The sequence below is a fragment of the Saccostrea echinata genome, unplaced genomic scaffold (assembly GCF_033153115.1).
Source record: "Saccostrea echinata isolate AGI-Se365-2 ecotype Australia unplaced genomic scaffold, CSIRO_AGI_Sech_v1 ptg000009l, whole genome shotgun sequence".
Classification (NCBI taxonomy): Eukaryota; Metazoa; Mollusca; class Bivalvia; order Ostreida; family Ostreidae; genus Saccostrea; species Saccostrea echinata.
This window is the reverse complement of record NW_026889758.1, coordinates 14781699-14795900: the sequence shown is the minus strand read 5'-3', so window position 1 is coordinate 14795900 and position 14202 is coordinate 14781699. Positions and strand designations below refer to the sequence as shown.

Genomic DNA, 14202 nt, shown 5'->3' with positions numbered 1-14202 from the left:
TAGAATACACAGAGGATAAAAAACAAAAACAAAATTAAGCTCCCCCTGCTCTAGTCACACTTTTATAGTCATGAGTAATTTAGATAACAAAGAATAATTAGAGGGAAATACCCCCCTTCTCTAAACCCTGTTCCTTTGGATATGAAAATTATTTACACAAGTAAGGACAGAGGTCACGCTTGACAATATCACAATAGACGAAAATGAAATTATCGATATTATCGAAATTTTAGATTCTAAAAAAGCCTCCGGTCCCGACAATTTTAGTCATATTTTAATAAAAGAAATAAGTAATGATATTGCAATCCCTTTAAAAATTCTGTTCAATAAATCTCTGAAAACCGGGAAATTTCCATGTGTTTGGAAACATGCTAATGTTATTCCTGTCTTTAAAAAGGGAGAGAAATCAAACCCATCAAATTACAGACCAATTTCCTTGTTGAGTTGCATGGGGAAAATCTTTGAAAGAGTAATGTTTAAATACATTTATAATCATTTAGTATCACATAAACTGTTATAAAACCTACAAGCTGGATTTATGCGTAGACATTCAACAGTCACCCAGTTAATAGAAATTTATCATAACATTTGTATTGCTTTAGACAATAAAGAAGTCACGTGTTTTGCTTTTTGTGATATCAGTAAGGCATTCGATACGGTTTGGTTGAAAGGTTTAAAATACAAATATTATTAGAAAAATACGGGTTTGTGGGTGAAGTTCTTGTTTGGTTAAATGATTATCTTACTGGTCGATCACAGCAGGTCAAAATTAAATCAGGTTCTTCAGTAGGAAGAACGAAAGCAGGAGTTCCCCAAGGTTCTATTCTTGGACCTTTACTTTTTTTAGTATATATAAATGACCTACCATATGGACTCTCAGGTCTCTCTAGACTATTTGCAGATGACACATCTGTGCCAAACACATCTAAAAACTTGAAGGATTTAAAAAAAAAAAACTTACTAACCATGATCTAAAAAAAATTAGCCAATGGTCAAAAAACTGGCTTGTAAAATTTAATTCTGAAAAAACTAAAATATTAATATTTGGCTGTAGTGAAGATGAAGTATCAACTAAGCTTTAAGTTTGACAGTCAAGAAATCATTCCATCTTCTACTCACTGTCATCTTGGACTTACGTTTTCGAATTCTGGGAAATGGACAAACCGCATTGATAATATTATTAAAAAGGCTTCAAAAGAAATTGCAGTTCTTAGAAAATTGAAATTACATTTATTAGGCCCTTATTTGAATATGCATCAGAAGTATGGGATAATATTTCTGCAGCTGACTGTGAAAGACTAGAGAAACTTCAATTAGAAGCTGCACGTATTGTAACTGGACTTCCTATTTACTCTCCCCGTAACTCTTTATATTATGAAACAGGATGGGAAACACTTGCTTATAGACGAGAAAAGAGAAAGTTATGTTTAATGTTTAAAATAAAACATGGTCTTGCGCCAGACTATTTATCGAATCTATTACCTCCTGAAGTCTCAGAAATAACCCAGTATGATTAACGAAATTGTAATAATATTGTTATACCCAAATGTAGAACGAACTTTTTTAAGAACCCTCTCTACACTGCACACTAAAGAGTTCTGATTCTAGGGTATTTTTCTGCAGTTAGAGTGATCTGCCCTTAGATTTAAATTCTAAAAAATAGAAATTTACAGTATATTACTCAATTTGTAATCAATTCAAGTATTCTTAACATTTTAAAAGGCCAAGATAAATTAATTGAACATGTTATTTACATGTATTTTTTCTATGACGGTAAACAACAGTGATTTCTATTCACTGTTACTGTGTTGTGTTTGAGCATTTTTCCTAGGGGGTAAATGCCAGGTACATAGGCAATTTCGCCACATATGATCCACATATGCATTGCCTTTCATATGAGGATCATATGAGGAGCATATGAGAATCATATGTATATTCAATCATATGAGTATCATATGTGGCAAATCATATGTGGATCATATGAATACGCATATGTAAATCATATGAAGCAATATACATATGATACACATATGAAAGACCCTGCATATGAGAATCATATGCATACTTTGAGAATGATCATATGAGAATCATATGAAACAGATCTGTGTGTGTTTATTTAATTGTCCTTGTTATAAACAGGTAAAATTCATTTTTATTTTAATTCAATGGGATAAAAAAAATGCGTTTATTCAATGTTAATCAGTTAACACTTGAATAATTTCATATTAAAAGCTTAATATGAATAAGTTGGTGTTATATTTTAACAAGTCAGGGCTCTCACACCACTTTTTGGGACTGGGGCCGGGGCCGTAAAAATTGGGAAAATTAGCGACCTTTTGGGGTATTTTGGGAAAATCATAACCAGACATTATACATTATATTCATGATATATTGAGTTTCTGGTGGTTGTTATCAACTAAATTTCTGTTTTGTAATATAGAGAAATATGAATTACAGGTCTAGTAACTACATATCTTACTAAATGTTCTTTTAATATTTGGGGAAGTGACAGATTGGGAAAATTCACACATTCAATTGGGAAAAAAGATACCTTTTTTGAATTGGGAATGGGGCCTTTGAACGGCCCCAAATATAGAGAATCGAGAGCCCTGCAAGTAGACTGCATGATTAAAAAATAATTTCAATAACATATACCAAGATGTGTAAATTAAAATGTATATTTCTTCAAAAGAATCAAGATGTTCCTTTCCTTAAGAAGCTTGGATAAAAAGGGAATAAGTACTGTTACCTCCCCCCCCCCCAAAAAAAAAATCCTTTCAAAAAATTCAAAATTTGCTTTCTTGAAAAACAAAATTCATCAAGAATAAATCAATTTGTATTTTATCCAAAAACCGTTATGGTTGGGTTTATTTTATGAGTAAAATTAAAATCATTCCACATTTTATTTACGGACCGGTTTCGGTTTTTATCAGATGAAAGTGTACGTCATGTTTGACGTCACTACTGCAGCAGAAGAGTTGGGTGTTGGAAAAAGTAAGTGATCTCAGATACGTTTTAAAAGACTTTTTAAAGGCTAGTTCATTGTGTTTAGATCATTTCATTACGGTTACAGATCCGTATAAACTTTCTAGTACTCTCATCACTTGTATGTAATTGTTAAATTAATCCCGTTCGTAAAAAGCCGATAAATCTAGTGATCAATAAGTAATTTTGGATTTGTTAACGATGAATGTTAAGGCCACTTAGCATCACTAATTTTTCTAATTTGTTTCCCTTTTGTTAATAGCTATATTCGATATGAAAGTGAAAGTAGAAACCTTGTATAGCAGTTAACGTAAAATGTTTGTTGATATCGTTATGCATTCGGTTCTTTCATCAAATTAATGAGAAATGTGTTTTAAATAATGTATATAGGAACTGGAGTTAGTGTCACAGTGCTGATTTTGTATTCTTTTTTTTTCAAAGAACCCCAAAGCTGATTAGACTGACGATTGAACACAAAGCTGATTTGACTGACGATTTAAACCCAAAGCTGGTTTGGCAGGCGATGCATGATCACAATGCAGGTAAAGATAAATATTTACATTTCCAATGTCTTTGTCCGAGATAAAATTACAAATTGTAAAAATACTTTATTTCTACATAAATCTACTGGTTCATCGATAGGCGCGGTTAAAAAAAATCACGTGCGGGGCGGAACAAATAGAGACAGAAGCGGGGCTATAAGCACGGGAATTTGCAGAATCAGGAGCATGTAAATATAAGGAATAACTGTCAGATTTTTTAGATTCATGACGATGATCAATCGATTGGCTTGCGTGATAATTTTATGCATAAACGCCTTCGCCTTTGCAGAATCAGGAGCATGTAAATATAAGGAATAACTGTCAGATTTTTTGGATTCATGACGATGATCAATCGATTGGCTTGCGTGATAATTTTATGCATAAACGCCTTCGGCGTTTATGCAAATTATCACGCAAGCCACTCGATTGATCACATCATGAATCCAAAAAATAAGACAGTTATTCCTTAAATATATACAATAATCATCACAGTATATATAAGTAATGACTTAAACATATATCAAAAACTAAATTAATCCAACTCTTTTTTTCTACAGAACAAATCCAGCACACTTATGAAATATGTATATAAGTATGAAAACATATGAAAATATGTAAGGCATAGATTATGCAACTTGCTGGCTATAAAAACTATGAAAAAATGTAAAACTATACAATATCTTATGGGGGATAATGACTTTTAGCTTAATCAGACATTCAAGGTACTATTACATGTGTATTGAAAGTACATTAGCTAATTTCATTTGATTATTTACATGTATATAAACTGACATTTATAGATTTTTTTTTCAACACTAGAGAATTTAACCTAAAGACTTGTACTCGCTCTCTTTTGTAGTTTCTTTTAACTTTTAGTTGGATTAGATATATGCCTAGAAATTATTTACTGTGTGAATATTTGTTTTATAATTTATATAGGTTCAATACACAGTCAGCCTCTCTCATAACAGACACCTGTCTTAAATATCCTAGGCTTATTTCAAAATAGGTAAGTACACCCTGTATAATAAACTTTGTTATATTTTTCCCAACAAAGTTTTGGGATATACTAGAATCACAATGTCTGTTTCTCTGCCTGTTTGTTTGTCTGTAGATTTTTTGGTCCAAAAATTATACATTTGTATCCGAATCTATTTAATTTTTTGCAATTTGAATTAATATATACTATTTGAACATTCCAAATTCAATTGTCAAAATTTTTGAAAAAAAGTTATTGCTTTTAAAATTTTATGATTTTATTATGAAGCATGTCTTCCAAAAGTGAAATAAATGTCTTGGAAATTATATAGGGTGTCAACAACTGTTTTAAAACATTACCGGTAGTTTTATCATATAAATGTATCACTGTCACATTTTCATGTACTTTGGTTAATGATTTGGGGGTCTGCATCAAGCAGAAATGGAGTATATATATTATATCAATTATTTTCTTTTTTTATATAAATTAAAAATTTACAGAGAGAATGTCAATTGGCTTAAAGAAAGATTTTATAAGCATCAACCCCTGGATTTCTTTTAAGGATACAGAAGTACAGGTATGATGAATATAAATGCTAGCTAACTATTTTGCAAGAATTGAGCATTTAAGTAGATGCACTGAGCATGTATGTCATATTATATGAAACTAATAAAGTTTATAGTCAATGTGTATATAATAGTGAACCATTTTTTCTTGAAGAATCTTAGTATGTGTATGATGTATATAAAAATAAGTGAAAAATGCATTGCTTTATTCATTCAGGAGATGCTCCGTAATCTGGCAAAGAAGGCTGGCTGGACATGAAATGTTATGGGGGTTATGTCTAGCTTTGGATCCACTGAATTCACATATTACAGAAATCAGATCAGAGTAAAGGTGTGCACACATTTTATTTATATATTTACATATCATCCTAAGAAGTATCAAAGTCTATTGCTAAACTGAATTACCTCATCAAAACAATATTTTGCACTGCATTCCATGTAAGTTATACATTGTGAATTGAATTGTTAAGAAAAAAATGTTTTAGCTGATGTGTAACAAAGAAGTTGATGTATAGAAGGTCCCTCCATTAAGTCTCTACATAATTATCGATGAAAATGTTTCCTTCCTCCTACAATTATGCTAACCAGAGAGGGAATACTTCACACTGATGCTAGAATGATGCTAGTATGAATACAGTAAGCAGTCAACATTTTAAAAATGTAAAAATATTGATGTTAAAATTTTGAGATTTATATTTGTTTATTGGAAGGACATCTTTGCTGGTAAATATGATCAATGATAGAAAATTAGTTCATGTTTGTTGGATGTCACAAACAATTTTTCCAATCATATTCATCTTTAAAATGATCACTTGAGCCTTCAGCTCAGATGAGCTAAAAACAAGTACTTTCATTTTAAATGAAAGTATTTGTTTTTAGCTCATCAGAGCCAAAGGCTCAAGTGAAGTTTTCTGATCAAAATTGTCTGTTGTCCATCATCATCGTTGTTGGCATAAACTTTTCACATTTATGTCTTCTTCTCCAGAACCACTGGACTAATTTCAACTGAACTTGGCAAAGAGGAATAATAGTAAGGTACCAGTAGGGGTTCAAAGTTCAACCTATAGATTATATAGGGTAAAGTCTTTAAAAATCTGGTTTTCAAGAACTACCACACTACAATTTGTGATATTATTTTGCAAACATCCCTATCCAGTGTTGTTTCAAGTTTGTTGAAACAATGACCACTGAACCACCAGTGGGACCCCTGAACGGTTGCAAAGTTTTACATAGTAATTTATACTTGTGTATAGGAAAAAATTAAGTCTTTTTAACAAATTCTACATTGCTACAATAGTGGGGCCTAAGGAGTAAATTTGATCAGTATGGAACAAATATCAAAAAAATACTTTTGCAATTTATTCCAGCACTTTTTTGTATTGTATTTCACAAAAGCCACTTGTGTCAGAGTTAAGTGAGTTTGCCATTGTTGCTCAGGTGAACAATGTGGTCCCTGGACCTCTTGTAGTTATTTTATTGGTAATTATTTTAAAAATAATTTTTAGAGATTATTCTGTGCGACAAACAAATTGTTCAGGAAGGGGACATTGGTGGATTTGTATTTTGGGTACAGTTCAAAGAGTCTTCAATATGGTGATGGAAGATCAGAGGGAGGACAAGTGGGAAAAGTTGACAGAGAAAGAAGAAATATCTGGAATAAATATGAATGAGGAGAATGTACTTAATCTTGTCAGACTTTGACATGCAAGGCTTTCTATATTTACATGTATAATGGAATATCATTTTGATTGTACAATCTCATTGTAATGTATTCACATTTTATATTTCATGCTTTATGCATAAATACATGAACATTTTTATGAAAAACTATATATATGTATCTTCATTTGTTAGATTGAGACACCATCCTTTGTGATTGCATACTCATTTATGTGTTAAATATGCTGTAGGTACATGTAATCTGAATTACTTATGATTTGCCATAAATTTTGCAATAGAGATTTCATATATTGACAAATGTTATTGCACATATTTCAAGTTTGCTAAGGACACTTCCATGTCATGTAGTATTTTTATACAAGTACATGATCTAATTATGTTATTCATTGGTATATGTATACATGTTCATCTCCTTGATCATTTTGCTAAAATCCTTTCAAATAATTTGTACTCATTTTAGAATATGTAAAATACATGTATCGACAAATGCTACTGACTTTTTTGTATACTTTCTTGTTTAAAGTGTGCACTGTGTGAAATTAGTTATTTCTGTTGATGAAAATACTTTTGGAAAATTGTGCAAGCATTATCAAATATTCACAGATATTTAACAGATCATTGGAATGTACTGAAATTTCATCTAAAGCAGAAATACCTGATTTTCAATGTGTACAAGTGTGTATTTCCTTTTGATAAATATGAAAAATAAAACCACATAAATGTTTCATATGATATACATATGATGCCCCTTTCATATGATTCTCATATGTAAATGACTTGAAACACACTTAAACTTTTCATGTGTAAATCATATGAAGTTATTTTCATATGAGTCACATATGTGAATTATATGTGACTCATATGATTTGCTTCATATGATTCACATATGATGCCCTTTTTTTATGATTCTCATATGAAACCAATCATATGATTCACATATGATGCACATATGTGGATCATGTGTGGCAAAGTTGCCTGTGTACTATATAGTGAAAATCAAATAGAAAAGCTTTATTGACACCTTTATAAATATATTTTTCTCAATGTCCAAAAAATATTTTGCACTGGTGTAGAGAGGGTCCTTAAAAATTCCTTCTTTCCATCTACAATATCATTATGGAACGCCTTGCCCTCTGAAATCAGAAATCTTGAAACTGTAAATGCTTTAAAACAAGACTTCTTAAATGTGAATCTCCCCCAAAATATTTTTCTCTTGGTGAAAAGAAAACAAACTCAATTCTAAATAGAATGAGACACAATGTGAGTCTCCTTAAGTCAGACCTGTTTAAAGTCAGGCTTTCAGATAACACTCGGTGTTCCTGTTGATATACCAATGAAAACACTGAACACTTTTTTTTGTATTGTAAGAATTATGCTGAAATAAGAGCAGAATTATTTCACACTATAAGAAATAAAAAAGGAACAATAGACCTTGACACAATTCTATTTGGGGACTCAAACTTCGGACAACAAAATAATACGAACATAAAACCGTACACAAATATATTAAGAAATCGAAAAGATTTTTATGAATAACCAGCGTAACCATTCTGTATCTATTACAACCCCTTTCCTTTCTTTCTTTGCACCCCCACCCTTTTCTTATTTCCCTGCACTTTTTTGTATTGTGCATTTGTTTGTTGTACATCACGTGTATATGTATATGTCATTTTGTTTGTGTTGGAGAGGACAATTCTAAGTTGGTAAAACTTGTGTCCAATCCTATTGATTATGTTCCAATAAAATATGTTTAAATAAATAAACACTTATTTATCATGTATACAAAGGAAAAATCGAGAGAGAAAAAACAACCTCAAAATAATTATTCCATACAAAAAATACCCCACTTTACATCTCTCTTATAATGTAAAGTAGGGTGTTACCAAATAACAATATTTAGAGTCTGTAACAATTACCAAATGGTACACTATATTTAGAACATGTCTGTAACAATAACCAATGAATCCACTATATTGAGAATGTTTTTGTAAAAACTACAAATGGATCCACTTTATTCAGAACTTGTTTGTAACAATTACCAATGTGTTCGCTTTGTTTAGAACGTGTCTTTAACAATTAAAATGTCCACTATATTTAGAATATTACGAAAGCCGGATAGGCTCATTTTTGACAAGACAAAAAAAATATTTAACTCGTTATAACGAGATAATTATCTCGTAATAACGAGTTAGTATCTCGTTATAACGAGTTAGTATCTCGTTATAACGAGTTAATTATCTCGTTATAACGAAATAGTTATCTCGTTATAACGAGTTATTTATCTCGTTATAACGAGTTGGTATCTCGTTATAATGAGTTAGTTATCTCGTTATAACGAGTTAGTTATCTCGTTATAACGAGTTGGTATCTCGTTATAATGAGTTAGTTATCTCGTTATAACGAGTTAGTTATCTCGTTATAACGAGTTGGTATCTCGTTATAACGAGTTAGTTATCTCGTTATAACGAGTTAGTTATCTCGTTATAACGAGTTAGTTATCTCGTTATAACGAGATAATTATCTCGTTATAACGAGTTAGTTATCTAGTTATAACGAGATAATTATATCGTTATAACGAGTTAATTATCTCGTTATAACGAGTTAGTTATCTCGTTATAACGAGATAATTATCTCGTTATAACGAGATAAAAATTGATCTAAAGGGTTGATATATCTAAGTAAAGAATAGACCATTATTTATAGGAAATATACAGAAGCGAGTCGATCAGATTTGTTTGAAGTGTGCCTGATAAAGATTTTATGGAACAACAGCATACTAGTTTTTTGTGTTATGCCTTTGATTAGTATTGTTTATTAGAAAGACCAAAGACAAATATACGGAAACTTGTGACCGCCTCATGTTGTTGTGTTATACCTTAAAATTGCAAAAATAGAATTAGTGACATCTTGAAATGGAATGTATATAAAGTCAAAATTTTGTCAAGGAGATCAGAAAAAAATGATATACTCTGGCTGATTTAACTGCCCTGTTCACGCTGTCTTGACTTTGTTAAATTCATGATAATTTTTGCGTAATATTTGTCGCAATAAAAAATGCATAGGAATAATCCCATTATTTTATATATTCCGAATAAATCGTGTGGATATGAAATCATTTGTTAGGCTTTAACGATCATATTTTGATAATTCCTTGCCTGTTAACAAGGAATACCAGTTCAATTTTATCGTCTTAAAGGGGCAAGATAAAAATTCAATGTCTGACAAAAAACTAAATTCACGTTGTTTTTATCATCAATCCCTCCCCCCCCCCCTCCAAAATAAATATGATGAATATCAAGAACTAATAATGTACTTATCACTTAATAATTTATACATTTCTTTTGTTTATTAAAAGAAAGAAACATTTTAATTTACCAATTTGGCATGAAATCTCATGTACAATATGTACAATATGTATTTTTTGCGTTATTATCAATGTTGTAGAATAAAAAAAACTTTTGGAGCTCTTTATTCTACGGAAGCCACAACAAAGGGTGAAGGTCAACATTAGTAAAAACAGTTGACATGTGATCCTTTTGGGTATAGAATGAAAGTTTAATATCTAAAGTTTACAATATGATACGCATTAATTAAGGTGTATTTCAAGCATAAATTATGCCTAGAAATGTGTATTGATCTTTGATATTAGATATTTTCACTCGTGCTTCGCACTCATAAAAATATGAAAAAAATCCTGTCCCACTCGTGAAAAAAATTCCATATGAACTACAAAACATTGAATATCCTCTATTTATTACCACTCCCCCCCCCCCCCCCCCCCAACCAAATCATCAATCTCTTTTTGAAATAAAAATTATGCTTGCAAAGTATACATAATAAATATTGTGATGAGGAAAAAAATTAACGACATTGCTTCAATGTTGTATTAATAATATACATGAACATAGGTAGTATTAGGCCTATTCGTTGATCAATTCTAAGCAAAAAGATTAAAAAAAGTGAACTGGCTTTGTAAACTCTGTAAACTTTTTTTTTTGCTTTTGTAAACTCTGGTTTGATGTTTTGTCACTATGTGGTAACACAGGACCCGCCAAATAGACGTGAATCTCAAAAAGGTCTCCAAAGAATCTCCACAGCTTGGAACCCCCCCCCCCCCCCCTGCAAAAAATATAAACAGTGAATCATGACAGAATATTAGATAAAATGTCAATATCATCAGATCAGATGTAACGTCTTATTACTTAGAAGGATGTAATATCATTTTTGCTTCATCATTCCTCATCATCGTGGACAATCTGCATAAGCTTAGTCACAAAGTTCAAGGGGGGGGGGGGGTAAACCAAGTAAAATATTTGACAAGCAAAAAGAAAAAAAAAAGATTTGATATTCCTACTTCGAGTATTCACCATTATTTTTGGGAGATATTTACTCAGGTAAAGAAAATATGGAGGAAGGGGCACAAAGATACTCTTGACCGCCCCCTTTTCAAAAGTGGTATTACTACGCCTATGATCTAACTGCTGATGTCTCACCATCCCCCTTCTTCAAAACATTTCTGAATCTCAAAAGAAACATATGTATCACACTGTAATCGTACATATTATATGTTGCATAAACGATATGTTGCACTGTTTCTCTGATATTTAATTTTAGCGGTATAGAAATTGATATATGAAAGTGTAAAAGTCGTCCAAAACATGTCGAAATAGTGTCATTCATCAGAAATAGTTGTAATAAATAAATTGCCAGATTTAAAGCAAGTGTGTTTGGCAGTATCATTTTAAGAAAAATATCGCGTCCTACTGCATCAATTTGAGGAGGCGTTCACGAATTTATGTGTAAATATGTTCTCCTTTGAGTTGCTATACTTATCAAAATATGATTATTGACAGCGAGATACCGGTAGTTCAAGATTTAATCATAAGTAAACCCCAGAGCAAATTAAATTTTCAACCATTTATCAATTGTTCAAGCTGAATTTGACTGATAATTACCAGCTAAAATTCAATGGCATTAAAAACTACAGCCAATTTTATTCCTATATTGTTATTAAATCTCGAAATGACGAGAAAACTATCTCGTTATAACGAGATAACTAACTCGTTATAACGAGATAATTTTCTCGTAATAACGAGATAACTAACTCGTTATAACGAGATACTAACTCGTTATAACGAGATAACTAACTCGTTATAACGAGATAATTATCTCGTTATAACGAGATACTAACTCATTATAAAGAGATAGCTAACTCGTTATAACGAGATACTAACTCGTTATAACGAGATACTAACTCGTTATAACGAGATACTAACTCGTTATAACGAGATAATTAACTCGTTATAACGAGATAACTAACTCGCTATAACGAGATAACTAACTCGTTATAACGAGATAACTAACTCGTTATAACGAGATAACTATCTCGTTATTACGAGATACTAACTCGTTATAACGAGATAGCTAACTCGTTATAACGAGATACTAACTCGTTATAACGAGATAACTATCTCGTTATAACGAGATAACTATCTCGTTATAACGAGTTAATTTTTTTAATCTTGTCAAAAATGAGCCTATCCGGCTTTCGTAAGAATATGTCTGTCAAATACCAAAAGATCCACTACATTTAGAACTTCAAAGGGATTGCCATATTAAGAATGTGTCTGTAATAATTACAAATGGGTCCGCTATATTAGAACATGTCTGCCACAATTTCAGATGGATCCACTATATTTAGAATATGTCTGTAACAATAACAAATGGATCCACTATATATTAATAAAAGAACGAGTCTGTAACTATTAGAAATGGATCACTATATTTAGAACTTGTCTGCAACAATTACAAATGGATCAATATATAAAGAACATATCTGTAACAATTACAAATGGATCCGCTGTATTTAGAACATCTCTGTTACAATTACAAATGGATCCGCTGTATTCAGAACGTGTCTGTAACAATTACAAATGGATCACTATATTTAGAACTGTCTGTAACAATTACAAATGGATCACTTTATTTAGAACACTATATTTACAGATGAAGGAAAATGTGAATTACTGAATGCTTATTTTTGTAAAGTTTCTTCTAATGACAACATAGATAAAGACCTTCGAATCAAGGACAGAGGCCAAACTTGAAAATGTTACAATAAAAAAAATGAAATTATCGATATAATCAAAATTTTAGATTCTGAAAAGGCCTCCGGTCCCGACAACTTCAGTCATATTTTAATAAAAGAAATAAGTAATGAAAATGCAATCCCGCTAGAAATTCTATTTAATAAATCTTTAGAACTGCGAACGATAGTATTGTTCTCCCGCCTACCTCCAAGTCAATTTTTAAAAGTTAACATATTTGAATGATTTTCACACTTATATAGATATTTATATGAATTTTCATAAAACATTTCTTATTTGGGAAAACAAAGAGAGAAAACCCTATAATTTTGGTAAAACTTGCGTTTTTCACTAGAGAAATAAACGGAAAACAGAAAATATTTTTAATACATCCCCCCCCCCCCCGGTGAAACAAAAATTCCTTTTTACAGGTAATATGGACTGTCATTTCACAAATTCACACCAAAGCTTTTTGTGTTTCACGAGGGGGGGGGGGGGGCATATGTTTACAAGCAAAAAACGACAAAAATCCTTACTTTTTTTTTTTTTTTTACCAATTTCAAAGGGGTTTACAACTAAAACATTGTATTTTATTAATGATATATATTTATTTTTATATGCGTAAAACATAAGAAAAGAGTTAAGGAACATTTATCCACATCCAAGAATATTTTAAAATATGGTTTTGCTTTAAAGCCCGATTTCAATGGAAAATATCGTCTACCCCCCTTATTTAAAAAGCTGGAATTAAGGGTAGTTAACCATTTAACACTGGTATTAAAATTATTAATCAATTACCATTGAACAGTTCTTTGCATTTTACAAAGATTTTATGGCCAAATTGCCATTAATATTTAATTAAATGGGTGTAAAATGTAGGCGGGAATCGAGAGTTAGCGTACGTAATTCTTTCCATGTGATTGGAAACATGCTGATGTAATTCCTGTCTTTAAAAAGGGTGAGAAATCAAACCCATCCAACTACAGACCAATTTCCTTATTGAGTTGTATTGGAAAAGTTTTTGAAAGAATAATGTTTAAATACATTTATAATCATTTAGTATATCACATAAACTGTTATATAACCTACAAGATGGATTTATGCGTAACCATTCAACGGTTACCCAATTAATAGAAATTTATCATAGTATCTGTATTGCTTTAGACGATAAAGAAGCCACAATCTTTGCCTTTTGTGATATTAGTAAGGCATTTGACACAGCTTGGTTGAAAGGTTTAAAATACAAATTTGAAAAATATGGGTTTGTGGGAGAGGTTCTTGCTTGGTTAAATGATTATCTTACCAGTCGATCACAACAGGTGAAAATAAAATCATAAAGTTTTTCAGTGGGAAGAACGAAAGCA

The 14202-nt window shown here is 31.1% G+C and overlaps 1 protein-coding gene and 1 long non-coding RNA gene across 2 annotated transcripts in view; both read left to right on the top strand.

Moving 5' to 3' along the window:
* The window catches only part of LOC133181841 (organic cation transporter protein-like), a 40258-nt gene that overhangs the window by 760 nt on the left and 25296 nt on the right, over positions 1 to 14202 (top strand). The window lies entirely within an intron of this gene.
* Positions 4494 to 5375, top strand: LOC133183347 (uncharacterized). Its single transcript, XR_009720629.1, has 3 exons — positions 4494 to 4536; positions 5007 to 5083; positions 5290 to 5375. It is a non-coding gene; the product is annotated as an uncharacterized LOC133183347 (long non-coding RNA).